Source organism: Mesoplodon densirostris, chromosome 8, assembly GCF_025265405.1.
Source record: "Mesoplodon densirostris isolate mMesDen1 chromosome 8, mMesDen1 primary haplotype, whole genome shotgun sequence".
NCBI lineage: Eukaryota > Metazoa > Chordata > Mammalia > Artiodactyla > Ziphiidae > Mesoplodon > Mesoplodon densirostris.
In genome coordinates, this window is record NC_082668.1 from 53131288 (window position 1) to 53157517 (window position 26230).

General features: G+C 39.1%; 1 pseudogene; it reads left to right on the plus strand.

Moving 5' to 3' along the window:
• Positions 1-7050: 7050 nt before the first annotated feature.
• The window catches only part of LOC132494738 (coiled-coil domain-containing protein 150-like), a 170210-nt pseudogene continuing 151030 nt past the window's right edge, over positions 7051-26230 (plus strand).

Here is a 26230-nt window from a genome sequence, read left to right on the forward strand (position 1 = left end):
TATAGCTATTAAAGAAACTGAATTTGTAGTTCAAAACCTTTCAACAGAGAAAACTCCAGGCCCAAATGTTCACTGGCAAATTCTAAAAAACACTTAAGGAAGAAATAATATCAATTCTAAATAATCCCTTTCAGAAAATATAAGAAGAGGAAACACTTCTCATTTATTTTATACTGCTAGGATTATCCTAATATCACAGCCAAACACATTATAATAAACTGAAAATAAATACCAGTATCCCCCCTACAAACATAGATACAAAAATCCTCAATAAACTATTAGCAATAAGAATGGTACATATATAAATGGAATATTACTCAGCCATAAAAATGAACGAAATAATGCCATTTGCTGCAACCTGCATGGGCCTAAAGATTATCATACTAAGTGAAGTAAGTCAGACAGAGAAAGACAAATATCATATGATATCACTTATATGTGGAATCTGAAAAGATGATACAAATGAACTTATTTACAAAACAGAAACACTCACAGACTTAGAAAACAAACTTCTGGTTACCAAAGGGGAAAGGTTGCAGGGAGGGATAAATTAGGAGGTTGGGATTAACATATACACACTACTAAATATAAAATAGATAATCAGGGCTTCCCTGGTGGCACAGTGGTTGAGAGTCCGCCTGCCGATGCAGGGGATACGGGTTCGTGCCCCAGTCCAGGAAGATCCCACATGCCGCAGAGAGGCTGGGCCCGTGAGCTATGGCCACTGGGCCTGAAGGTCCAGAGCCTGTGCTCCGCAGTGGGAGAGGCCACAACAGTGAGAGGTCCGCATACCGCAAAAAACAAAACAAAACAAAAACAAATAAAATAGATAATCAATAAGGACCCACTGTATAGCACAGGGAACTCTACTCAATATTCTGTAATAACCTATATGGGAAAAGAATCTGAAAAAGAATAAATATACGTATACGTATAACTGAATCACTTTGTGTACACCTGAAAGTAGCACAACATTGTAAATCAACTATAGTCCAATATAAAATAAAAATTAAAAGAAAAACTATTAGCAAATCAAATCTAGGCATATATAACAAAAATAATACAGACTGACCAAGTCAGGCAAAACCTAGGAATACAAGGTTGGTTCAACTTCTGAAAACACAGTGTAATTCACCACATTACCAGACTAAAGAAGAAAACAAAACAAAACAAAACATGATTATCTCAATAGCATTTGACAAAATTCAACACCTCTTCATAATAAAAACTCTCAACAAACTAGAAATGGAAGGAAAATTCCTTAACCTGATAAAGGATAACCATAAAAAAACCTACAACTAATATCAAACTTAATGGGAACATGGTAAAGATAATCTCCTTTCACCACTCCTACTCAGCACCACAGTGAAAGTCCTAGCCAGTGCAACAAGGTGAGAAAAATAAAGTCATTTCAGACTGTAAGGGGGGAAAATACTCTATATACAGTTGACAGGATTTTTACATAGAAAATCCCCCAAAATAGAGCAAAAACAGTTCCTAAAACTAGTAAGTGAATTTACCAAAGTCACAGGATAAGAGATAAATACAAAAGTCAGTTACATTTCTATAAGCTAACTTGGATTTAAAATTTTAAAAACAATATTTACAATAGCACCAAAAAAAAGAAAACATAGATATAAATCAAAGTATGAATAGGATCTATATGCTGAAAACTACAAAATACTGATAAAATAAATCAAAGAAGACTTAAATAAGTAGAGAGATATATCATGTTTGTGGATTGATAGACTCAATAATATTAATCCTAAATTCTCCCCAACTTGATATACAGATTCAGCATATTCCCCATCAAAACCTTAGCAGAATTTTTTGTAGGTATCAACAAGTTGATTTTTAAATTTCTAGGGAAAGGCAAAAGAATTAGAATAGCCAAAATAAAGTTGAAAAAGAAGAACAAAGTTGGAAGACTACGCTTTCTGATTTCAAGAAATACTGTAAACTACACTAACCAAAGACAGTGTTGCACTAGAAGAAAGGATGGATAATCTTTCCAACAATAGTGCTAGAATAATTGGATGTCCATAACCAAAAACAAAACAACTTATACCTCATACCTAATTTTAAAAAATAACTCTAGATCATAGACCTAAAAGTAAAACACCAAATGGTACAACTTCCAGAAGAAATCATAGGAAAAACTCTGCATGACCTAGGGTTAGGCAAGGGATTTTTAGGTATGACACCTAAAGAGCAATACATAAAAGAAAAAAAACTGGTAAGTTGGTTCTATCAAAATTAAAAACTTTTGCTCTGCAAAACACCGTTCAGAGAATGAAAAGACAAGCCACAGACTAAGAGAAAATGTTGTCAAATCATATTCTGATAAAGGACTTGTATCTCAAAAAATTGATCAGAAAAAAACCACCCCATTTTTAAAATGGGCAAAAGGTATGAACAGACAAATTATTATAAAAGATACATTCATGTCAAATAAACATATGAAAATATGTTCAACATCATTAGTCACTGAGGAGATGTGAACTAAACCACAAGATACTACTACACACTTACTAGAATGGCTAAAGAAAAAAAGTACTGACACTATCAAGTGTGGACAAGGATGAGAAGCAACTGGGAATGCCATACATTGTTGATGTATATGCAAGATGGTAGAGCCACTGTGGAAAGCAGTTTGGCAGTGTCTTACAAATTTAAACATGTACCTACTATATAATCCAGAAATCCCACTCCTAAGTGTTTAATCCAAGAGAAATGAAAAATTTATTTTTACACAAAAACTTCTATGCAAATATTTATAGAAGCTTTATTAACAACCACCTCCCCAAACTGGAAACAACTGAGATGTCCTTCAACCAGTGAATGAATAAGCAAACTGATATATCAATACAGTGGAATGCTAGTCAGCTATAAAAATGAATATTTTTTTTATGGTACACGGGCCTCTCACTGTTGTGGCCTCTCCCGTTGCGGAGCACAGGCTCCGGACACGCAGGCTCAGCGGCCATGGCTCACGGGCTTAGCTGCTCTGCGGCATGTGGGATCTTCCCGGACCGGGGCACGAACCCGTGTTCCCTGCATCGACAGGCGGACTCTCAACAACTGCGCCACCAGGGAAGCCCAAAAATGAATTATTGATTCATGCAACAACATGGATAAATCTTAAATGCATTTGCTAAATGAAAGAGGTCAGACCTAAAGGGTATGACTGCATTAACATGACATTTTGGAAAAGCAAAATTATGGGTATGGAAAACATATCAGTAGTTGTCAGAGGCTGGGAGGTAGGGGGGGAGGGATTGACTATTAAGGGGTAGAATGATGGAATTTTGAGGGTGAGGAAACTTCTGTATACAACTGTGGTGGGAGATAGAAAACTCTAATAATTTGTTGAAACTCATTGGACTGGACACCACAAATAGTACCTTTTACCATATGGAAATTAGAGAAAACCAACCAGGATTTGGACAGAACACAAGCTGGAATGCAGACTGGGACATATAAATCTAACTGTATTCCAAATAAATCCAATAGCCACCCTGAAGCAGGTGGAGAAGAAAGGAGTGACCCAAGTAACTTTGGAAAATGGTGTTTGGACTGGGTGCTATAAGGCTAAAGACAAAAAGATCTGTGCCCAAGCAACATGCTCTAGTTTTAAATGTGTTTCTTTTCCGGTATGGATTAGCAATTTTTAAAACTGCTTTTTATGTGTACTAGGGTTGAACAAACAAGTAGATGTATTGTGGATAATGAGAGCCAGGTTTCCCACAGTCACAGAAAGAAGTTAAAAGAAAAGGGCAAAAGTTAGAATAAACTGTGGTGCTGGATTTGAGTGGGAATATCAGTATGAACTCATGTCTTGTTTATATATCCACGCATTTACATACATGTAAAACATATATATATATATATATATATATATATATATACACACAGATAGATACAGAAATATAGATATATTAATGTATATGCATGGGGTGGTATTTATACATATATTTCCTATCTCTGTCTTCTGAGAGGAACTAGAAGCAGTGATAGCCTAGCATTCAGATTTTAAATACCATTCTTTAATAAAAAGAAACAGGGCTCCTTGGAGAAGTGGTTGAATCTAGGGCTGGGCCAGGAAAATACAAGATGAGCCTGGAAATCTTGCAATGATAGAAAGTAGGGTAGTGCTTAAAGAAAAAAAATGAGACACAGTGGCTCCTTAATGGTCTCTGAATGGCCAAAGCTGGAACAATTTCAGAAATAAAAGAATAATGGTATTGAATTATAACCTAAAGAATAAAATAAATATCCTTAAGCTCATACTGATGTAAATAACTGAATAAATCAATAAATGGGAGAAAACATACAACTCGTCTCTACAAAAGAACTCAAACTAGTAAATGAGGAAAAGAGAAAGCCACCATTAACACACCATAAAAGCTGTTAGCAAGAAAAACCAGCTAAATTTAGTGGGTGAAAGTTTAAGGAGAAACAGGATATTTGCACAGGCTTGAAGTGTCTCTCCCCAAATACTTATTAGTTACAGAGAAGAACACAGTAAGATTACTGGAGAAATCTAACAGGCATCACCCTAAGCAAGGGATGAATATTAACTTAAACAGTAATAAGGCAGGCATATCATGTCCCCCCGAATATGAGGCACCAAGAAGTACACAATATCACTTCTGTGGTATTTTTCCCAAATTGCATAACCTCGATCTAGTCATGAGAAATCATGACAAACCCAAATTGAGGGACATTTTACAAAATAACTGACCAGTAGTCTTCAAAGATCCTAAGGTCATGAAAGACAAAGGCTGAGGAAGGAGACAGGACAAGTAAATGCAATGTAGGCTCCTGGATTGCATCCTGAAACAGAAAAAAGACATTAGTGGATAAACTGATGAAATCCAAATGCAGCTTGTTGTTTCATTAACTGTATCATACCAGTACTAATTTCTTAGTTTTGATCACTGTACCATGATTATATAAGATTAGTCAGGAGAGTGAGACATAACCTCTGTAGAAGCATTCAAAATGTATTCATTAAGACATTCACTAAACAAGAACTTACCAAGCCTCTACTGTCTGCCAGGCATTGTGCTTGCTGTTGAAAATTTAAAAATCAAAATAAAGAGAACAAAGGTCCTGTCCTCAAGTAGCTTACAGCCTAATGAAGGGGAGGTAAGGCACACTGACAATTACGCTGTACAATAAACACTTTGGGAGGGAACAGAATGGCTCTACAGAAGAGGTTACATTTCTGTTGAATTCACCACACTGATAAGAGGCAGGGCATGCCTGGCGGAGGGCGCAGAGCCTGCAAGCACAAAGACGTGCCTGTAGGCTTGAATTCAAGGTTCCCTTGGGGGGCCAGATGCAGATGAGGCTGGTGGATTAGGCTGAAGCCATTAGAAACTTGGGCTTCATACTGTTCAATGGGAAACTAAAAGTTCAAGTGGGGAACTATTAAATGTTTTTAAGCAAAGGAATAAGATAATCAGATTTACTTTCTCAAAAGATCATTTTAGTAGCTATATGAAGGATGCTTTGGGAAGAGTGATCAGAAAACCAGTTAGAAGGCTATCATACTAGTCATGAGAGAGGATGGTCCTCATGGAATCCCTAGGATTTCCATGGCTGAAAAGACCTTGTTTTTGAGTGGGGTCAAGAAGTGTGAAACTATTTATCAATTGAAAATCAAGAGGGAAATCAGAAAAAAAATCAATATGTTCAGGCACTTAGAATAAAAACAGACTTTTAGGGCTTCCCTGGTGGCGCAGTGGTTGAGGGTCCGCCTGCCGACGCAGGGGACACGGGTTCATGCCCCGGTACGGGAGGATCCCACGTGTCGCGGAGCGGCTGGGCCCATGAGCCATGGCCGCTGAGCCTGCGCGTCTGGAGCCTGTGCTCCACAACGGGAGAGACCACAACAGTGAGAGGCCCGCGTACCACACACACACACACACAAAACCCCAGACTTTTAATAAAGTAAATTCTCAGGTGTCCAGAAACCCCTTCTCTAACAAATGAATTAGTTTATTGACGACTTCAGATTCTTTAACTCTGTAATTGCCTGACTTAAGTTCTAATGTGGTTTACCAAATGGTAGACAGAGGAAAATAAATTAAAAACACTAAATTTAATCAATTTGGCTCCCTGACTGCTGTTTAATATGGAGAGTCAAGGAGAAGGTGAAAACTGTCATTACACTGAAGTGTGCAGATTATCTACCAGGTGCATACACATATCCCCCATCTTCATCCATAAATCAGAGGTCACTGCAAGAGAAAACTTACGAGTAATTGGCTCTTTGTATTGACGCTCTAAAATACTCTCCCACTTTTCATATTAAAAGCTTTATTTGGCCCCTTCACCTGAATGACGTTTGCGGTGCTCGTTTCTCTTTCACCGAATGGCCCCACAGTTTGATGAATATGCCTTACAGCTGTGGTTTGGACATTCTCTCCATCTCACGTGAGTCTCACCTATCAGAATAAGAATTGCCAGATCAATTCAGCCAGCCACTCGCTAAGCAAAGGAGGACTCATCTCGGATCTGACTGCATTCACTTGAGGGCTAAAGTTCTTCTCAGCTGCAACCCCAGAGAGACGAGAAGAATACATTAATTGCCCTGGTGCTGGTAAAAGGTGTTCTGTCCAGCTACCTAAAGCAAAGCCGTGTTGCCTTTTCACTGTAGAAGACTTCCCGGTAAGTGTGAATTCCCAGTCTTAACAGCAAAACTCAGAAACGACTGCAGTTTTACTCTCGGTGCTCTCTCTCGTTTCGCAGCTACTTACAGTCAAACAGAAATACCTACTCACCTGTAGACAAAGCAAGAAATAAATTATGCTGAAGAGACAAAAAACCGGAGAGCAGACATGTGTTTTACTCTCGGTCTGGCCATGATGAATGAGGATGAAGAGGGGCTTGTTTTTTTCTTCAATGAGAATGTTTGAGCTCAGTATTTTTACCATTTTTTATGCTCATTAACAAAATCTTATTTTCCTGTCGTTCATAAGTTACTTGATACTTTCATCCTTCTAAAACTCAAAACATTTTCTTCTCTTGGACTCTGACCGGATGCAGGGTATGTGTCAAATGACCCAAACGCCGCACGCTCACCGGCATGGGACGAGTAATTCCGCAAAGCGGACGCCGCAGGACCTCCGGGACGTGAGTGGGCTGAAACTACCTATCCCGGCGTGCCCCGCTCGCGAGCACAACGAAGATCTGTAGTCGTCCGGGTCACGGGGCTGCGCGCTCCGTGCGCGCCCCCGGGTAGCGGCCTGGGTCCCGCCCAGGGCGGAGGGCCCTCCAGGGCCGGGAAAACTGTGATTCCCGGCATGCCCTGCCACGGGTGCGCCTGCGTACGGGAGCTACCGCGCGGAAGAGCGGGTAGGTTTAAGCGCTGTCTTAGTTCCATAGAAACCAGCCCACCTGCTGCAGGACAGAGCCACAGGCGGACCGATGGACTGTGGGGTGAGGCTGCGGGGCCATGGGAGGTCCGGAGTCCGCGGGGGCGGGTCGGCAGTTCAGATAAGGTCCCAGTCATCTCTCCCTGCCGCCCTCTCCCCTAGCTGGCGGAGTTTACTCTTGCCCTCTGGACCTCAGGACCCTGATTAATGGCGCTTCTGCGCTGGATGCTGATGAAAACCGTTTAGGAGCGAGGTTTGCATTGACCTGGCTCCAACGGGGGAAGGATAGCCACCAGAGAGGGCCGCGCATAAGCCCCAGTCCGACTTTTCTTTATTTATATGTTAGGTTGATGTTATAGGTTCCTGGGAAAGCCATTTCGTTAATTTTATGGTTTTGCCACCGGTTATCTTCCCTGGCCCACTCGTTAGAATGCAGGTGTCAGGAATTTACATTCGTTCATTGCTGTTTCCCCAGCTCCTACCAGTTAGGCTGGAACAAAGTTAAGTTTTTGTTGAACTCTACCGCTGTTTGCCACCCACAATGTCCCATGTACTGTCTGGGCTCTGAAGATAGAAAATGATTAAGAATCTGACCTTACTGAGGTGAAGCTCGGGTTAGTCTGGCTTGAATGCTCCACACTGATCTTGGAGCGCCCAGGACTGGGTCCTTGAATCTTTTCTGTTCTCTGTTATCCAGTCTTCACGGCTTTAAAAGCCATGTATATATTGACAACTTCAGAATTTATATCCCTTATTTGGAGTCAGGGGAGAAAGGTCCACCTTTCTCCCCTGACTCCAAATCTACAAATTCAGTCAGGTATTGGGCATCTTTCGTGTTTTAAATTTAACATTTCCAAAACAACTCTTGATCTTTCCTCCTGAAACTTGTTCTTCCTAAAGGCTTTCATTGTCTCAGTTAATGGCATCCAATGCATCCTTCCAATGCATCCTTTCTCATCTAATCTATCAACCAAACCTATCTTTAACATATGTCTGGACTCTGACCACTTCTGACTGTTCCGTTGCTAGCACCCTGGTCCTAGCCAGCGGCATCTCCCTTGGGTTATCGTAGTAGCTTTACAAGTGGTCTTCCTACTTTGCTGTTGTCTTTCTACCATCTCTGCCTGGCTACCATCTAGGCAGGCTGATCGAGTTAAAAGTTAAGGTAGATCACAACACTTCTCCACTCTAAACCCTCCAATAGCTCTGAAAGTAAAGGCAGACCTTTACAATAGCCTTTAAGGCTCTATGTAACCTGTCCTGTTATTACTCTCTGACCTTATCTCCCACTATTCTCTCCTTCACTTTGTGCTTCCCAGTCAAACTGACCTCCTTACTGTTTGTGGACCCATCAGGCCTTCTGACTTGCACTCTCTGTTCACTCTTTCTGGACCTTTCTGTCCCATCCAGATGTCACTCCTGTACCTCCTTCCCAGGTCTTTGCTTAAATATCATCTCAGGGAGGTTTCCTTTGACCGCTCTGTTTAAAATGGAAGCCTGCACCACAGCCTCCCTCCCATCCTCTTTCCTGCTTTTTCTCCATTGTACTTATCACCAGTGAACAAACTATATATTTTACTTATTTCTTCAACTGGAATATAAGCTCCAGGAGGGCAGGGAGTTAGTCTCTTTCTATCACTGCTGTATTGCCTGGTGTCAAAACAGTTTCTGGCTCATGGTAGGCGTTCAGGCGTTTATTGGACATATGAGTGAATGAAGAAAATATTTCTGACCAAATTATTTTCCAGTGATTGTGGTAAGCAACACTGAGTTCCTGGCCTGTTACTTTGGAACCAAGAGCATCTAGTTGTAGCTATTGCCAGATATAAGAATGGAGCCTGTGCCTACAGAAGCAAGTGTTGCCTTTTCAAAGCCACCTGGCTTTTACTAGTATATTACTTATGACATTTGTCTTATTCATGCCATGCTTTCAGTGAGGTAACCTGAGCTCTCTGGAAATACTTGCCCTAAACATAGAGACAGCACTGTATTAATTTGATAATGATATATTTTTAAAAATAAAAGCTTATATCTTCGTATTTTTATTCTCGTTGCTATCAAGCATCAGGGCTTAGGTTCAAGGCTGCATTCAATGATATTTACTCCCTTTCAAAAACAGCAAAGCACAGATATGTTCAAGCTATAGTCTCTTTGCTGGAATATTAGCAATTAGAGCTAAGTTCTCTTCTTGTAAGAAGAGTTATGGCTTCTATCCCCATAAGTTATAGATAGAGTTGAAAGTCTGTAACTTCTTAATAACATATAGAGTTATAAGTCTACTGAGCATGGAAGTCATAGAGTTATGGCCACTGACCTCCAGGTGGCCTGTGGATTGTGTGTGGAGGCATGGTGTTTCTGTTACCCTTGCTTGGACCTGCCGGATGAGGGAGGAGAGGCAGGGGTATGAGCAACTGCAACGAAAATGAGAATCTCTCCTGACCCTAAACCTCAACTCAACGGATTCACTGGATCCCAAGTTCTTACTTTACTCTTCCTTTAACAGGCTCGCAGGTACTCAGGGACTTCCTGGTGGATATTAAGGCTGTCCTGCTCTCGCTCCTGGGCCACCATTGCTTCCATTTTGTTTCTGAGGGCTCTCCTGACCTTGACATTGTTTTTCTCCCCATGTGGAGAGCAGGTAGGGAAGAATTTTCAACTAACCCTGAGACCTGTTTGTAATAAATCCTCAAAGGGTAGATTGTCTTGTTTCGTTTTTGAATCCACTTCTTTGATGACCTGAACCTCACTGATTGACTAAGACGATATTTCAAGGACAACACCATGTATTTCACTCAAAAGCTTTATCCTCTGCCCACCGTCAGTCAGTGCCCCAGGCACCTCGATCTCTCCCTCCTTAGGATGAATTTTCTATAAACCTCCTCTCCCTCAGAGGCTGGGGGCCAAGTTTCTTCTTCCTTTTTGCTTGAGAGTATTTTTTCTCTCCAGAAGCCTGAGACGCTCCAGTATAGACCAGGTTCAGGTGGGTGTGAGTGATGATGCCAATCAAATTCTTACCTAAACATATATAGACTTACTTTCTCTTTTCTGAGAAAATGAAGCCATTTAATTTGTGTTGTTTTCCATCTTGTTTTTATGGCTGAATGCGCACACATACCTTGTAAGATTATGTAAGCCTTTTTTTTGTTTGTTTTGTTTTGTTTCTAGATTATTTATCATTTTAGAGTCACAAGAATATTATTCTATACCTGTGCATTTGCTTTTTTTTCGCTTTATAACAAATTTAATCAGTTATATATATGTTCCCATATCCCCTCCCTTTTGCGTCTCTCTCCCACCCTCCCTATCCCACCCCTCCAGGCGGTAACAAAGCACCGAGCTGATCTCCCTGTGCTATGCGGCTGCTTCCCACTAGCTATCTACCTTACGTTTGGTAGTGTATATATGTCCATGCCGCTCTTTCACTTTGTCACAGCTTACCCTTCCCCCTCCCCATATCCTCAAATCCATTCTCTAGTAGGTCTGTGTCTTTATTCCTGTCTTACCCCTATGTTCTTCATGACATTTTTTTTCTTAAATTCCATATATATGTGTCAGCATACAGTATTTGTCTTTCTCTTTCTGACTTACTTCACTCTGTATGACAGACTCTAGGTCCATCCACCTCATTACAAATAGCTCAATTTCATTTCTTTTTATGGCTGAGTAATATTCCATTGTATATATGTGCCAGATCTTCTTTACCCATTCATCCGATGATGGACACTTAGGTTGTTTCCATCTCCGGGCTATTGTAAATAGGGCTGCTATGAACATTTTGGTACATGTCTCTTTTTTTTTTTTTTTTTTTTGCGGTATGCGGGCCTCTCACTGTTGTGGCCTCCCCCGTTGCGGAGCACAGGCTCCGGACGCGCAGGCTCCGGACGCGCAGGCTCAGCGGCCATGGCTCACGGGCCCAGCCGCTCCGCGGCATATGGGATCCTCCCAGACCGGGGCACGAACCCGTATCCCCTGCATCGGCAGGCGGACTCTCAACCACTTGCGCCACCAGGGAGGCCCTACATGTCTCTTTTTGAATTATGGTTTTCTCAGGGTATATGCCCAGTAGTGGGATTGCTGGGTCATATGGTAGTTCTATTTGTAGTTTTTTAAGGAACCTCCATACCGTTCTCCATAGTGGCTGTACCAATTCACATTCCCACCAGCAGTGCAAGAGTGTTCCTTTTTTTTCCACACCCTCTCCAGCATTTATTGTTTGTAGATTTTTTGATGATGGCCATTCTGACTGGTGTGAGATGATATCTCATTGTAGTTTTGATTTGCATTTCTCTAATGAGTAAAGATGTTGAGCATCCTTTCATGTGTTTGTTGGCAGTCTGTATATCTTCTGTGGAGAAATGTCTATTTAGGTCTTCTGCCCATTTTTGGATTGGGTTGTTTGTGTTTTTGTTATTGAGCTGCATGTGCTGCTTATAAATTTTGGAGATTAATCCTTTGTCAGTTGCTTCATTTACAAATATTTTCTCCCATTTTTAGGGTTGTCTTTTGGTCTTGTTTATGGTTTCCTTTGCTGTGCAAAAGCTTTTAAGTTTCATTAGGTCCCATGTGTTTATTTTTGTCTTTATTTCCATTTCTCTAGGAGGTGGGTCCAAAAGGATCTTGCTGTGATTTATGTCATAGAGTGTTCTGCCTATGTTTTCCTCTAAGAGTTTGATAGTGTCTGGCCTTACATTTAGGTCTTTAATACATTTTGAGCTTATTTTTGTGTATGGTGTTAGGGAGTGATCTAATCTCATACTTTTTCATGTCCCTATCCAGTTTTCCCAGCACCACTTATTGAAGAGACTGTCCTTTCTCCACTGTACATTCCTGCCTCCTTTATCAAAGATAAGGTGACCATATGTCCGTGGGTTTATCTCTGGGCTTTCTATCCTGTTATGTAAGCCTTTTTTTTTTTTTTTTTTTTTTTTTTTTTGCGGTACGCGGGCCTCTCACTGCTGTGGCCTCTCCCGTTGCGGAGCACAGGCTCCGGACGTGCAGGCTCAGCGGCCATGGCTCACGGGCCCAGCCACTCCGCGGCATGTGGGATCTTCCCGGACCGGGGCACGAACCCGTGTCCCCTGCATCGGCAGGCGGACTCTCAACCACTGCGCCACCAGGGAAGCCCTAGCCTTTTATATCTATTTTGGGTACCTTGGGGAAATAACAGCAAAATTATGACATTTGGACAATTACACGAAAAAAATTTAGGTGGGAATCTGCATCTTATTAAAAATATGTGGGAAACTTGTACTCCATTTTCTGTATTTTCTTTCCAAAAATGAACTTTTATATTTGTCTTAGTATTATGTATCTGACTTCTGACATAAATTAATTAGACAGTCCTTTATATTATAACCAGCTCCCTGGGCCTAACAAGTTGCCACAGAAATTGCCCTCCCCTCCCACCTCCGGCACCGCTTGTCATTTTCTTTAACTCCTCCTTCTTCCTATTTCTCTACCAACTATTATCTGGGACTACTATGTATTCCAGGACTGCTTTTGTTGCAAGCAACAGGAAAGTGTGACTCAACAGAAGTTTATGTTTCTCACATAAGCAAAGTTTGGAGGTTACTAGTTTTATTTCAAAAAGTCAGGTTAATCTGAGCTTCTCTGGCCTTTTCCTTGTTTCTCAGATGCTGGTGATCCCCGACTCTTTGTTTACATTTAACAGTGAGGTACTGCATGGCTGACTTAAAGAGAGCCCTCAGAGCTCCAGGCACCATACAGGGGAAGGAAAGGACAGGTGCCATCATTTCTGTTCTTTTTATCAGAAAAAAAAAGTCTTCCCAGAAGCTTCTTGCAAACTTCTGCCTAAAGTCTCACTGGCCAGGATATGTGACATGGATGTGCCAGCTGTAAGGGAGGGTGGAGACATGAACTTTTCAACTTCTTTTGGAGGTAGGACAAAGGAGCCAACTGCCTGTCACAAACCCCATTAAACACCTTTTCCATCCTTTTTCTCCCAACCCCAGGCCTGGTTTCTTTCTATGTTGGCAGTAGCCAGACAGCAGGTGACAGAAAATGGAATGGAGGGTAAACCCATCTGGTGTTTCTTCACTGTTACCTCTCTCTTTTCTTCCCACCCCACACTATTGGTAGTTCCCCCAACCCTAGCCCTTGTTTCATGGCAGTAGAACCAGCCCTAAGGTTTGTCTTCGAGGCTCTTCTTTCTGTTATCTGAGGCACACTGTCCTGGCCCATGTGGTCACCTGAGCAGGAAACTCCAAACCTGGCTTTTTTCAGAAATGTAGCTGAACCTTGCTTCACATCTTTGTGTATCCAGAGCCTCTATTAATATCTGTGTCTACTTTTGTCATTCCCTTCAAGAATGACTTGAAAGCATGAAAAGCAGTTAATAGAAGAGAACTTCTTTACCCCCTGTCCTTAAGCTGTTTCTTAACAGAAAATCTAAAGAATTCAAAAAGGTTATGTGTGTCGGAAATGCATTCTGTTTTATAGAGCAGCACAAAGGAGAGAAATCTTGGTCAGGAGCACAAAATAAGAATAAAAAGAAAATTTGTACCCTTTGACCTACATCATTCCATTTCCCCTATCTTCCAGCCCCTGGCAACCACCATTCTATTCTCTGTTTCTATGAAATCAGATTTTTTTGTTTGTTTGGTTTTTAGAGTCCATATATAAGTGATAACCACACACTGTTTTTTCTCTGCCCAGCTTATTTCACTTAGCATAATGCCCTCCAGATTCATCCTGCAAATGGCAGGATTTCCCCTCATGTGGCTGAATAACATTCCATATATATATATATATATATATATATATATATATATGTAAATCACATCTTTATCTGTTCATCCACTGAAGGACGTTTAGGTTGTTTCCATCTCTTGGCTATTGTGAATAATGGTGCAGTGAACATGGATATGCAGATATCTCAAGATATTGATTTTAGTTCCTTCAGATATATACCCAGGAGTGGAGTTGCTGGATCATATGGTAGTTCAAGTTTTAATTTTTTGAGAAACCTCCATACTGTTTTCCATTATGGCTGTACCAGTTTACATTCCCACCAACAGTACATAAGGTTCCCTTTCCTCCACATCCTTGCCAACGTTTGTTACCTGTCTTTTAAAACTAGCCATTCTAACAGGTGTGAGCTACTATCTTGTGATTTCGATTTGCATTTCCCTGATGATTGGTGATGTTGAGCATCGTTTCATGTACCTGTTGGCCACCTGTATATTTTCTTTAGAAAAATGTCTATTTAGGCCCTCTGCCCATTTTTTAATTGGATTATTTCTTCCTTTGCTACTGAGTTGTATGAGTTCTTTATATATTTTGGATATTAACCCTTTATCAGATATATGGTTTGCGAATATTTTCTCCCATTCTGCAGGTTGCCTTTTCAAATAAGACATTCTGAGGATCAAATGTATAACATGGTGACTATAGTTACTTGAAAGTTGCTGAGAGTAGATCTTTAAGTATTCTTAGCACAAAGAAAAAAAGTTACTTACGTCAACTATGTGAGGTTTTTAATTATGTGGATGTGTTAATTATTTTGATCTTGGTAACCATCCTGCAAGGTATATGTATATAAAATCATCGTGTTGTACACTTTAAATGTATACAATTATATTTGTCAACTCTTCCTCAGTAAAGTATTTGTTTGTTTGTTTGGGGTTTGTTTTGTTTTGTTTTAAGTAAAAAGAGAGAAACAGGCCGTTCTCTGGGACCAGTGGGGGAAAGACAGAAGGTGGTTAGAGAGCTGTCCTCAGTGGCTGTAACAGTGTTACATTGGCAAGACGCTCAGCCTTTCCGCTGGTGCCCCCTTAAATCCTGCCACCAGTTTTAAGACTTCTTTAATTCCTTCCCTGGGTCCTGGGGACCACCTTCAGTGACTTGAACCTAAGGGAGTCCCCACTTCCATTGCCTGGGATACCTTGGGGAGGCATCTAATCACACAGCAAGTGGGAGAGAAAGTTGTATTACGAATATCCCAGGTGGGGCCTTTGTGAACACATTCCCACAGATACACCATTGCTAGTGATGCTTAAAGTTTATGGTTTGATTAGTATAGAACTGTCTGTACAGGATAGAGTTGCAGGAAAATGTCCTTAAAGTTTCCACCAATGATCTTGTCATTGAACTTTGAGCACATGATTCGTTTAAATGTTGGGACTTCTTATAAGCTGATTCTGCTTCTGTCACTAATACCTGAAAGAGTAGTCTCACTACTCCCATTTACTCTCATGTGGTCTTGCGGGAGGAGTCTGGAAATTTGATGTCAGTAAGTGTAAAAGAGTCTTTGCTATGAAGTTATGTTTGCAAGTTCTTTTTAAAAGTCACTGCTTCAAGGTAGTTGGTAAACCTATTTTATGACAACTGCTCAGAGATCCAAGTACTGTAGAGTGTTGTTTTGTTTTGTTTTCAGAACGGTTGGATGGGAATATGTTAAAATGAAAATGGCTGGCAATGAAAAGAGGTAATAACTTCTTCAGCCAAATCATAGGTCCTAGTGTATGTCTAATAGTAGCAGACAGGTTAGACTAGACTGTGCTGCAGTACCAAACTACCTAACAATCTGTGGCTTATAACAACATTAGTTTCTTGCTCACTCACACTGTATGTCAAGGATGGGCCATGGCTCTGCTCATGTAATCTTTACTCTGGGATCTTGGCACATGGAGCAGGCCCTATCTTGGATGATGCTCATCGCATGGAGAAGGGAAAAGAGATGATGAATGACAAGTTGGCTCTTAAAGCTTCTACCCACATTTAATTGACCAAGGCAGGACACATGACCATTTCCAAGCTCAACAGGACAGGGATGTATAATCCTCCACAGGAAGGGGCAGTGGCTATTCTGAACAATAATAGAACCGACTACACTAATATTGTGACTTTAATCTCAGGTACATATGGAAACTGCAATGTCCAGAGCAGTCTTCTCTCCAGCCCGCTTCAATGTTACAGCTTCTGAAACATTCACGGTACTTCAGCAAAGGATGAGAATAGTTGAGAAACAGACCAGTTCTCTGAGGGATGACCTAATAATGTTGGACTTTGGTGAAAAAAAGGTAACAAATAAAAAAATTGTGTTACAATATCTTTGTAGGTTGAAGAAATTTTGCCTCACTGGTTACTAATAATGAGTCACAGTGTGGGTGGTTTGGCAGGTGAAATAAGTACTTAGAAAAGAATTGAGAAATAACATTAGAATACTAATTAGGAAATATTTGCAAGATAAAGAGTTGTCCTCCTGTAATGGAGCTACTACCACTATTCTAAACAGATTTTTAAAGTGTGTTAATTAGGTGCACAAACTTTGATATCCTATTCTCCCTCAATACTTGATTAAAAACAAATGTAATTTTTTACATAATTAGAAAAAAAATTGGGGCCTTTTTTAAAAATAAAAATAGACTTTGATATTAGTTAAGGTGAACATCTACAACTTGATTCATGCCATTAATATGGTCTGTATTTTCTTTCTCCAAATTTATTGTAAATTAAAAGAAAGGTTATAAGTCTTAAAAAAATTCATAGTTTAGAATGAAGTACTCAAAAGAAGAACTGTGTTTTTCCTTTGTGCTCCTGAAGAAGTTATTGCCATTAAAAGTTAGATTGTCAAAAGGCCTTGAGGAATCTGGGTGCTTAAGTGGCCAATGTTGAATTTACTGGTGTGATTGTCTTTAAAATTACGTATGTATTTCCTGAGTGTCTCTTATGAAGACCTAAAATTGGTATAGTTGGTATTATAGCACACATAGAATAAATAACTCTTCAGCAAAGATTAAATTTGTACCAATGTTGAGTATGTTAGAACAAAATGGGAATATTTATTATCACCTTGTTTACAAATTTTCTAAAAAGGATGTGAAATACTGCCTCCATGCTAACTTTAATTCTTAGTTTACCATTATAGAATTAGCATTTAACCTGTTTTATATATCACTTGCTTTTACATACAAAATAAGTTTACAAAAAATTCCGATTAAAATAACCGTTAAAAAATCAGTGGTCTTGGGCTTCCCTGCTAGTGCAGTGGTTGATAGTCCACCTGCCGATGCAGGGGACACAGGTTCGTCCCCCGGTCTGGGAAGATCCCACAGGCCGCGGAGTGGCTGGGCCCATGAGCCATGGCCACTGAGCCGGCATGTCCGGAGCCTGTGCTCAGCAAAGGGAGAGGCCACAACAGTGAGAGGCCCACGTACCGCAAAAAAAAAAAAAAAATCAGTGGTCTTTACCCATCCCACATTGGTCTCATCCTCTTTACCTAATAGTGCTCTCTATGTTTAAATTTGCAGGGGCTATCAGATACTGGTTAACTAAAGACTATAGTTTTTATACTCAGTAGAAGTGTTACATTGATTCGATGGTTGGGATTACCCTATAATATTGTTATATTGGGATCTTTGTCCAGAGTCCACTTGGAAACACCAAAATATTTAGAAGAGCCTGTGAGCCAGAACATCATTAGCCCTATCCAGAATGAAATAATTTGTTCAGGAAAAACTGATATTTTATGGAAGAACTGTGAGTTTCTGGTAAATCGAATGTGCCATCTGGAAAGCCTCATCCAGTCCTTGAAGATGAACATCTTCATCTGCAAACTGAAAAAGATTTGAACCCACAGAAAACAGGTATAAAGAGAAGAGAGTCATCAGAAATTCGGTCCTGTGTGGGTGCTTGATGAGTTCATGATTCTTTTCCTTTCCTGACCTTCTTTAAACTGCTTGATGACCCTCCTGTCCTGTCTGATAGATTTTCTAAAGGAAAGACTGAATACCACACAGGAGGAGCATTGCAAGGATCTGAAGCTATTGCAACTGGAAGTGATGAATTTGTGCCAGCAACTAAGAGATGTAAAAGAGAAAGAAGACACGGCACAAGATGAGGTGCAAAGGTTGACTGTGACTCTGCAGCTTGCCTCAGAGACAAAGGTTTGAGTCCAGAGTTCTGGAATACAAACTCACTGTTAATGTGTTAGCTGGAGGAGGCAACAGACCCATAAAGCTGACTTTTAAAAATAGGTGATGTTGGTGTGAGGATTCTTGACATCTGAAATTTATCTACATCGATAGCCTATAACATTGTGTGCTGTCGGTAATTGAGTATTTATAGATTCCTACCCTCTACCTGTGACTGTGCGGATCCAGAGATATGAGGGAGTCTGTGCTCTACAAGAGCTTGTATGCTAGCTGGGAGCACAAGGCACAGCAGGAGAAAAGAGAGAAAAGAAGGGTATAAGAAATATTAAAGGACAGTGTAGGACAATAAGCAAATATTGCCAACCAAGTGTTCTGTATTCAGGTGGGTTTGAGAAGGTACGCATGTCCTGTCTAGAACAGATTAGGCTAGGCTTCAAGGAAGACATGGGACTTGAGATGAGCCTTTGGAAGGCAAAGCAGTGAGGTGAGGACATTTAAAAGATCTCACACAGAGGCAGCAAAAAATAAGACTAGGGAAAAAAAAACTAATGATTTTGTTTTCCCTTCACAGGCCAGGCAGTGTAACAGATGTTATTTTGTTTAAAACATGTTTTGTTTAATCTCTGCAAAACCTCAAGATGGAGGATATTGTTGTCTCTCTCTCTCTCTCTCTTTTTTTTTTTTTTTCTGTACACGGGCATCTCAGTGTTGTGGCCTCTCCCGTTGCAGAGCACAGGCTCCAGACGCCCAGGATCAGCAGCCATGGGTTACGGGCCCAGCCGCTCTGCGGCATGTGGGATCTTCCCGGACCGGGGCACGAACCCGTGTCCCCTGCATCGGCAGGCGGACTTCAACCACTGCGCCACCAGGGAAGCCCTACTGTCTCTATTTTAATGATGAGTGTACTGGGGCTCAGAGAGAAGTCATCTCTCTGAGATCACACTTGCCTGTTTTCTTCCTGTAACTCAGACTTGAACCTAGATCTTTCCCTTGGGTGCAGTTAGGAGGCAATGCATAAACTAGCTGGACAGGAGTGAGGATTTGTTTGTGTAAAATAAGTTGGAAATTGGCAAGGGATAACGTCATAGAGGATCTCAAAATCAATAATTAAGTAGTTGGGCTTGATCCTATGGGGAGTGATTAAATTTTTGATAAGAAAGTGACATAATTGAAAACAAGAAAACTAATCTAGCAGTAGTGTAGAGTATCAATTATAGGAGAAGAGATTGGAGATAGGAAAACCCATTAGGAATCCATTGCCTTATTTGAGACATAGACCTTATTAGGTCTGAACTACGGTTGTGGCATTTTGAGAGGAAAGATTTGTTAGAATGTGGTATTGGATAGGGGCTGAAGGTAGAGAAGAAGGTAAGGACAGCTTTGAGTTTTTACATCTTAGATTATAGTGCCATTAATAATAATATAAAAGAGGATGAATAGTGAAAGCTGTGTTTTTCATCCTCAACTCCTAAGCATAGATAATATTTGAGGCTACAAAAAATGGAGTACTTAAAAAAATAGGACTATACCCTGTAAGAAAAATGTCTAGCAATTACCAGGTTTTCCTGTGATTATTGAATTTTACATAGGAGGTACATGTGACTAATCATTTTTTAATTATCTGAAAGGGAAGATGATAGAAGTCATGAATGAAAGTAATAAAATAACTTTAAATATCTCATTGTAATAATTACTTTAGACTCATAATAAGAAGTGTTTATAACTGTATTCAGATTAGCATTTATAGGTTGCCCCAAAAAAGTCTAGATTTGAACTGTGATATACCATAGACAGTTTCTTCCTGTCATTTCAGATTATTTAGAACCTTTTCTCCTTCTATTTTTAGAAGAATGCAGCCATTATTGAAGAGGAACTGAAGACCACAAAACATAAAATGAACCTTAAAATTCAGGAGGTAAGATAAAAAGGAAGCTGGAAGGTGAAGGAGGCATTGGAATTGCAGAGGGGGAAGTCAAGGTAGTGGATAGAATGAAAAGAAACCATTGAAGAAGAAAATATGTGGCTGTTTATTCGGAAGATTTTAAAAATATGCCACATGATGTTATACCTGCCCGTATGTGACATCAAGACTTCCTTTCACCTCAGTACTGCCACAAAACCAGAAATAAAAAATAAATGCTCTCTGAGCCAGGAGGGAAACAGTTACCGTGAAACTAATGCAGTTGCCCATATACTAGAGTTAAGTGGACATAAAAAGGCCTTTTACACTAAAGTTGTGTTTAAAATAAAAAGCTTTTAATAAGTCTGCTCATCTAATTTTACCTTAAAACTTTCATTTCAGTCTAAATTTCAGTAGATAACAGATTGGAATTATGGAGTAGGTGGCTGCTAAAAGTTGTTGGACTAAAAATTTGCAGCTGAAAGTAGTGGAAGAGTCAGAAGAATTACCAGTTCAATACACCTTGACAGTGGCCTAAAAACCTCAATATTCCCTGACAGAATAATAGTTGACATTAGTCCAAACCAAAAGGATCAAGTTATATTTAAAATATTCTGTTATACAAAACAGAAATAGATATACTATTTTAAAAATTATGAATTTCAGTGTGTTTAGGGTGGTAAGTGTAGCTATCTGGGACATTCTTTCACGTAGAGTATTTTTTTTGCCAATAGTTACTGATAAAAGCAAGATTGTTCATTGTTAGTTGGAGTATATTGTTTCATGCTTTAAAAAATATTTTGGCTATTTTAATAGATTCCTTTTAGAGCAGTTTTAAGTTTTTAGAAAAACTGTACAGAAACAGCGTTCCCATATATCCTTTCTCCCCACCCCCAGAGCTTCCTCTGTTATTCACATTCTGTATTAGTCTGTGATGAACCAGTTTTGATACATGATTACTAAATTCACAGTTTAGATTAAGTTTTACTTTTTGGTCATCACAGTATACAGAATAGCTTCACTGCCCTAAAAATGCCCTGTGCTCTACATACACATCACCCCGCGCCTCTCTCCCCCACCCCTGTCTTTCCCCAAGCCCCTGGCAACCACTGATCTTTTCACTGTCTCTCTAGTTGGAATCATACAGCATGTAGCCTTTTTGGACTGGCTTCTTTCGCTTAGCATATGCATTTAATCCTCCATGTCTTTTCATGGTTTGATAGCTCATTTCTTTTTATCAGTGAACAATAATCCATTGTCTGGATGTACCTTAGTTTATCCATTCACCTACTGAAGGACATCTTAGTTGCTTCCAAGTTTGGCAGTTATGAATAAAGCTGCTGTAAACATTCATATGCAGTTTTTTATATGGACATAAGTTTTCAACTCCTTTGGATAAATATCTAGGAGTACGATTCATACTTATCATATGATAAGCTTATGTTTAGCTTTCCAAGAAATTGCCAACCTGTTGCAGTGGCTATGCCATGTTGTGTTCCCACCAGCAGTGAATGAGAGTTCCTTTTGTTCCACATCCTCACCAGCATTTTGTGTTGTCAGTGTTTGGGATTTTTGCCAAATTTATAGGCGTAGGTACAGTATCTTGTTTTAATTTGCAGTTTTCTACGGACGTGATATTGAGCATCTTTTCATATGCTTATTTGCCATCTGTCTATCTTCTTTGGTGAGGTATCCTAGATCATTTGCTCACTTTGCAGCTGGGTTTTTTTTTTCTTATTGTTGAGTTTTTAGAGTTCTTTTTATATTTTTGATACCAATCCTTTATCCAGTATGTGTTTTACAAATATTTAATCCCAATCTTTAGCTTATCTTTTCATTCTCTTAACAGTGTCTTTTGCAGAGCAGACACTTTTAATTTTTGTGTGTGTGTGTGTGGTACGCAGGCCTCTCACTGTTGTGGCCTCTCCCGTTGTGGAGCACAGGCTCCGGACGTGCAGGCTCAGTGGCCATGGCTCACAGGCCCAGCTGCTCCATGGCACGTGGGATCTTCCCAGACCGGGGCATGAACCTGTGTTCCCTGCATCGGCTGGTGGACTCTCAACCACTACACCACCAGGGAAGCCCCAGATGCTTTTAATTTTAATGAAGTACAACTTACCCATTTTTTTTCCTGGATTGTACTTTTGGTATTATATCTATTAATAAAATATCATTGCCAAACCCAAGGTCACCTAGATTTTTCTATGTTATCTTTTAGAAGTTTTATAGCTTGCATTTTACATTTAGGTTTTGAATTATTTTTTGTGAAAGGTGTGAGGTCTGTATCTAGATTCTTTGGGTGAGTTTGTGTATGTGTATGTCTAGTTGTTCCAGCACCATTTGTTGAAAAGACTATCCTTTGGATTGCCACTTAACACTATTTTTTTTATTGGGGAAGTCTTAATTCTTGGTGCTGTAGTAAAATGTTGAATTTTCATGGAACTTGTCAAGGACCTGTAGAAGGAATGTGCTAGTCAAATAGGGACACTTTGAGGGTATGTGAGGCAGGAAGGATGTATTAGTCTGCTGGGGCTGCCATAACAAAGTACCACAGACTGGTGGCTTTAACAACAGAAATTTATGTCTCACCATTCTGGAGGTGAAAAGTTCAAGGTCAAAATATCATCAGCAGGTTTGGTTTTTTCCTGAGTCCTTTCTCCTGGGCTTGCAGATGGCTGCCTTTTTTTCTGTGTCCTCACATGGTCTTTTCTCTGAGTACACATCCCTGGTGTCTCTTTGAGTACAAATTTCCTCTTCTTATAAGGACAACAGTCATGTTGGATTAGGGCCCACCCCAGCGGCCTCATAACTGAAACAACTCTTTAAAGGCCCTATCTCCAAACACTGTCATATTTTGAGATACTGGAGTTTAGGGCTTCAACATATGGATTTCAGAGGGATGCAGTTCAGCCCATAACAAAGGACTATACAAAGATAAAGTAAATGCAGTATATATCTTTCTAAGAGATAAGAAATATATATATATATGAAATCTGGTTCTGATGAACATGAAATAGATTAACTGATAGCCCTTCATAATGCTTTAGGGATGAATATCTTAGTAGTATAGTTATCAAATAAAGATTCCCTTTATAAGGCACTTAAATTATATCTTGAGCAAATTATACTATATAATTTGATGTAGAGCTTAGAAAAATATATTATGCTACTCTAAATTATAAAGTGATTATAATCTGATACTAAAATAAAACCTGAAAAATATAGCCCAAAACAAACACTATAGCTCATTCTTAAATAAGATTCTAATATTAATATTTAACTGATTATTGGATAAGGAAGGAATTTCTAAGCTTGAAAAGAAGGAACAGGATTATAAAAAGCTCGATAAGTTTGACCATATAAAAATTAAAATCTTATATATATGTATAAAAAAAGCAAAACTAATACAACATAACAAAACTAGACAGTTAATAATCTTCCCTTTTAAAGAACTTAAATTGACTTAAAAAACAGAGGGCAAAGGATAAGAACAGTTCAGAAAATATATAAAGAACTAATAACCATATTAGAAAATGTTTAATCTCACTAGGAACCAAAGAAATGCAAAAATATTAAGGTGTTGTTTTTCATTTATTAGCAAAGATTTAAGAAAGTGATAATCTGTAGTGCTGATGAGATTTATTCAAATACTACTGATAAGGTAAAATTGGAAGGAGAATTACAAAATGTATCAAAAGTCTAAAAAATGTTTATACCTTTAACCTAGTGATTCCTTTTGTAGGATTTATCCCAAGGAAATAATCAGAAATTCAGTGAAAGGTTTATTCACAAGCATGTTCAGCAGAACAGTATTTAGAATAGCAAAACACTGGAAATATCCAAATGTTCAATATTAGGTGTATGGTTAAGAAAATCATAGAACATTTCCAAAATGGGCTATCTTGTAACTATTTCATGTCAACATATTTTTCATCTCATTTCACTTTTTAAAAACTTCTGAAATTGTTAAATATATCATCCTTCAAGAAAACACATATAAAGTGCATATGTACAATGTAGAGAAGGGTTATAAAGTGTACTCTTACGTCATGTTTACTGGGGTTTAAAAATAGAATTTCTGGAACTTCCCTCGTGGCGCAGTGGTTAAGAATCTGCCTGCCAATGCAGGGGTCATGGGTTCGAGCCCTGGTCCGAGAAGATCCCACATGCTGTGGAGCAACTAAGCCTGTGCGCCACAACTACTGAAACCCACTCACCTAGAGCCCATGCTCCACAACAAGAGAAGCCTCCACAACAAGAGAAGCCACCACAACAAGAAACCCGCACACCACAACGAAGAGTAGCCCCCACTCACCGCAACTAGAAAAAGCCCACGTGCAGCAACGAAGACCCAACGCAGCCAAAAATAAATAAATAAGTAAATAAATTAAAAAAGAAATTCTTTCAATTTAACGTCACTTCATAAAAGGAACAGCATTTTTCAGTTCCCATTTAAATTAGAAAGGATTTCTTTACTTCATGATAAAAGAGACTCTTAACCTTCTTTGTATCTTTATCTGACTCATTTTATAGTAATTTATTGATAGAAATAAGGTCAGTGTACCCAAATTCTTGAGTGTTGTTTTTGTCTGCTGCTTAACAACTACTTCATTATTTGTTTTGATCTTTAAGTTCCAATACATGAAAAAAAAATTCCAGTACATAATTGAAACAGCTTTCAGAGGAATGTTTATAATACTATGGGATAAATATATATATATATAGGTGAAGAAATCAAAATAGAGGAAAATAAAGAGTTAAAAAATAAAGTTAGAAAATAGAGAAATACAGAAAATACATATACTAAGACATATTCGTGTTTTTCAAACTTCTTTTGACAGCAATACATTGTAAGACATATTTTACACTGCAACACCATACATACATGCATATACACAAACATTTCATGAAGCAGTACTTACCCTTCCTTACTACTTGCTATGTGCTCTGATATTTTCTTTGTATTCTTTTCTCCCCCCTTTTTGAAGTGCTTCTTGCAACTTACTAATGCGTCTTGACCCACAGTTTGGAAAACAGACTTACACAGTAGGAAGATGAGGGTAACAAATTTGACTCTGCATTTCCTAGAAGGTTATCCGTTAGGGAGAAACAAAAGCATGTTTCTGAGTAGTCATAAATGAACAAAGAATGGGGGTGAGATGGCGTGTCTGGTAAACTTTTTATGGTGACTTTGATCTTTGTTAAACTGCTATGAAGTTCCCTTGGTCTTGCCTAACTGCAGTGTTGCTCTATAGCTAAGGAGACAGCTGTCTCAAGAGAAGCACCTAAGGGAATCTCTTGAGAAATCTGGATCAGCCATGCTACTCAAAATTCAAGAAATGGGATCAACAGTGGAGGTGGAATGGAAACATGTAGAGAGATTTTCTCTCCTTGTTTATGTTGGGAAAGTGAAACCAAAAGGGAAAAGCCAATGTTTTACCTACAAACCTATAGTTTTGCTTATTTCCTCTAGATTTATTAAATTCCTTTCTTTAGTATTCCTCTATTAACATTCTTACTACAATTTAAAAAATTTTAGTGCAAAATAAGAAAGGACTCTGATGCCATTTAGTCCAGCGCTCTCAATTTATGAATGAGGGAGCTAAGGACAGAGAGGTTATTTTGTCTCAGGCTTTACAGAAGTGAACTCTTAGTTCCTGGGAGGGAATGCTTCCCTCTACACCATATAATCTCTGTTACAAGAGTTGATTTTGGAAGGCACTGACCTAGTCTCATGCTATATGTATTGTATATGATGTGCATAGAAAAGAAAGATTAAACTGAGCTGACATTTGAAGCAAGGAATAAGTCAGATAATCAGGAATGTGTTTACATTGCTGTTTTCAAGTCTCATTATTTTAGCATAATATTTTTGCTTTCATCAAAGTTGTTATTTGAAATATCTATATGTAATTTAGAATATTTTAAATTCTAAGTACTGAGGCAATTAGTAGTTTCAAATCATAATACCTATTATTAGATTACATAATTTTTATTATTTTAATGAGTGCTGTCCTTCTACAATGTCCTTAAGTAGAATAAAGAGGATT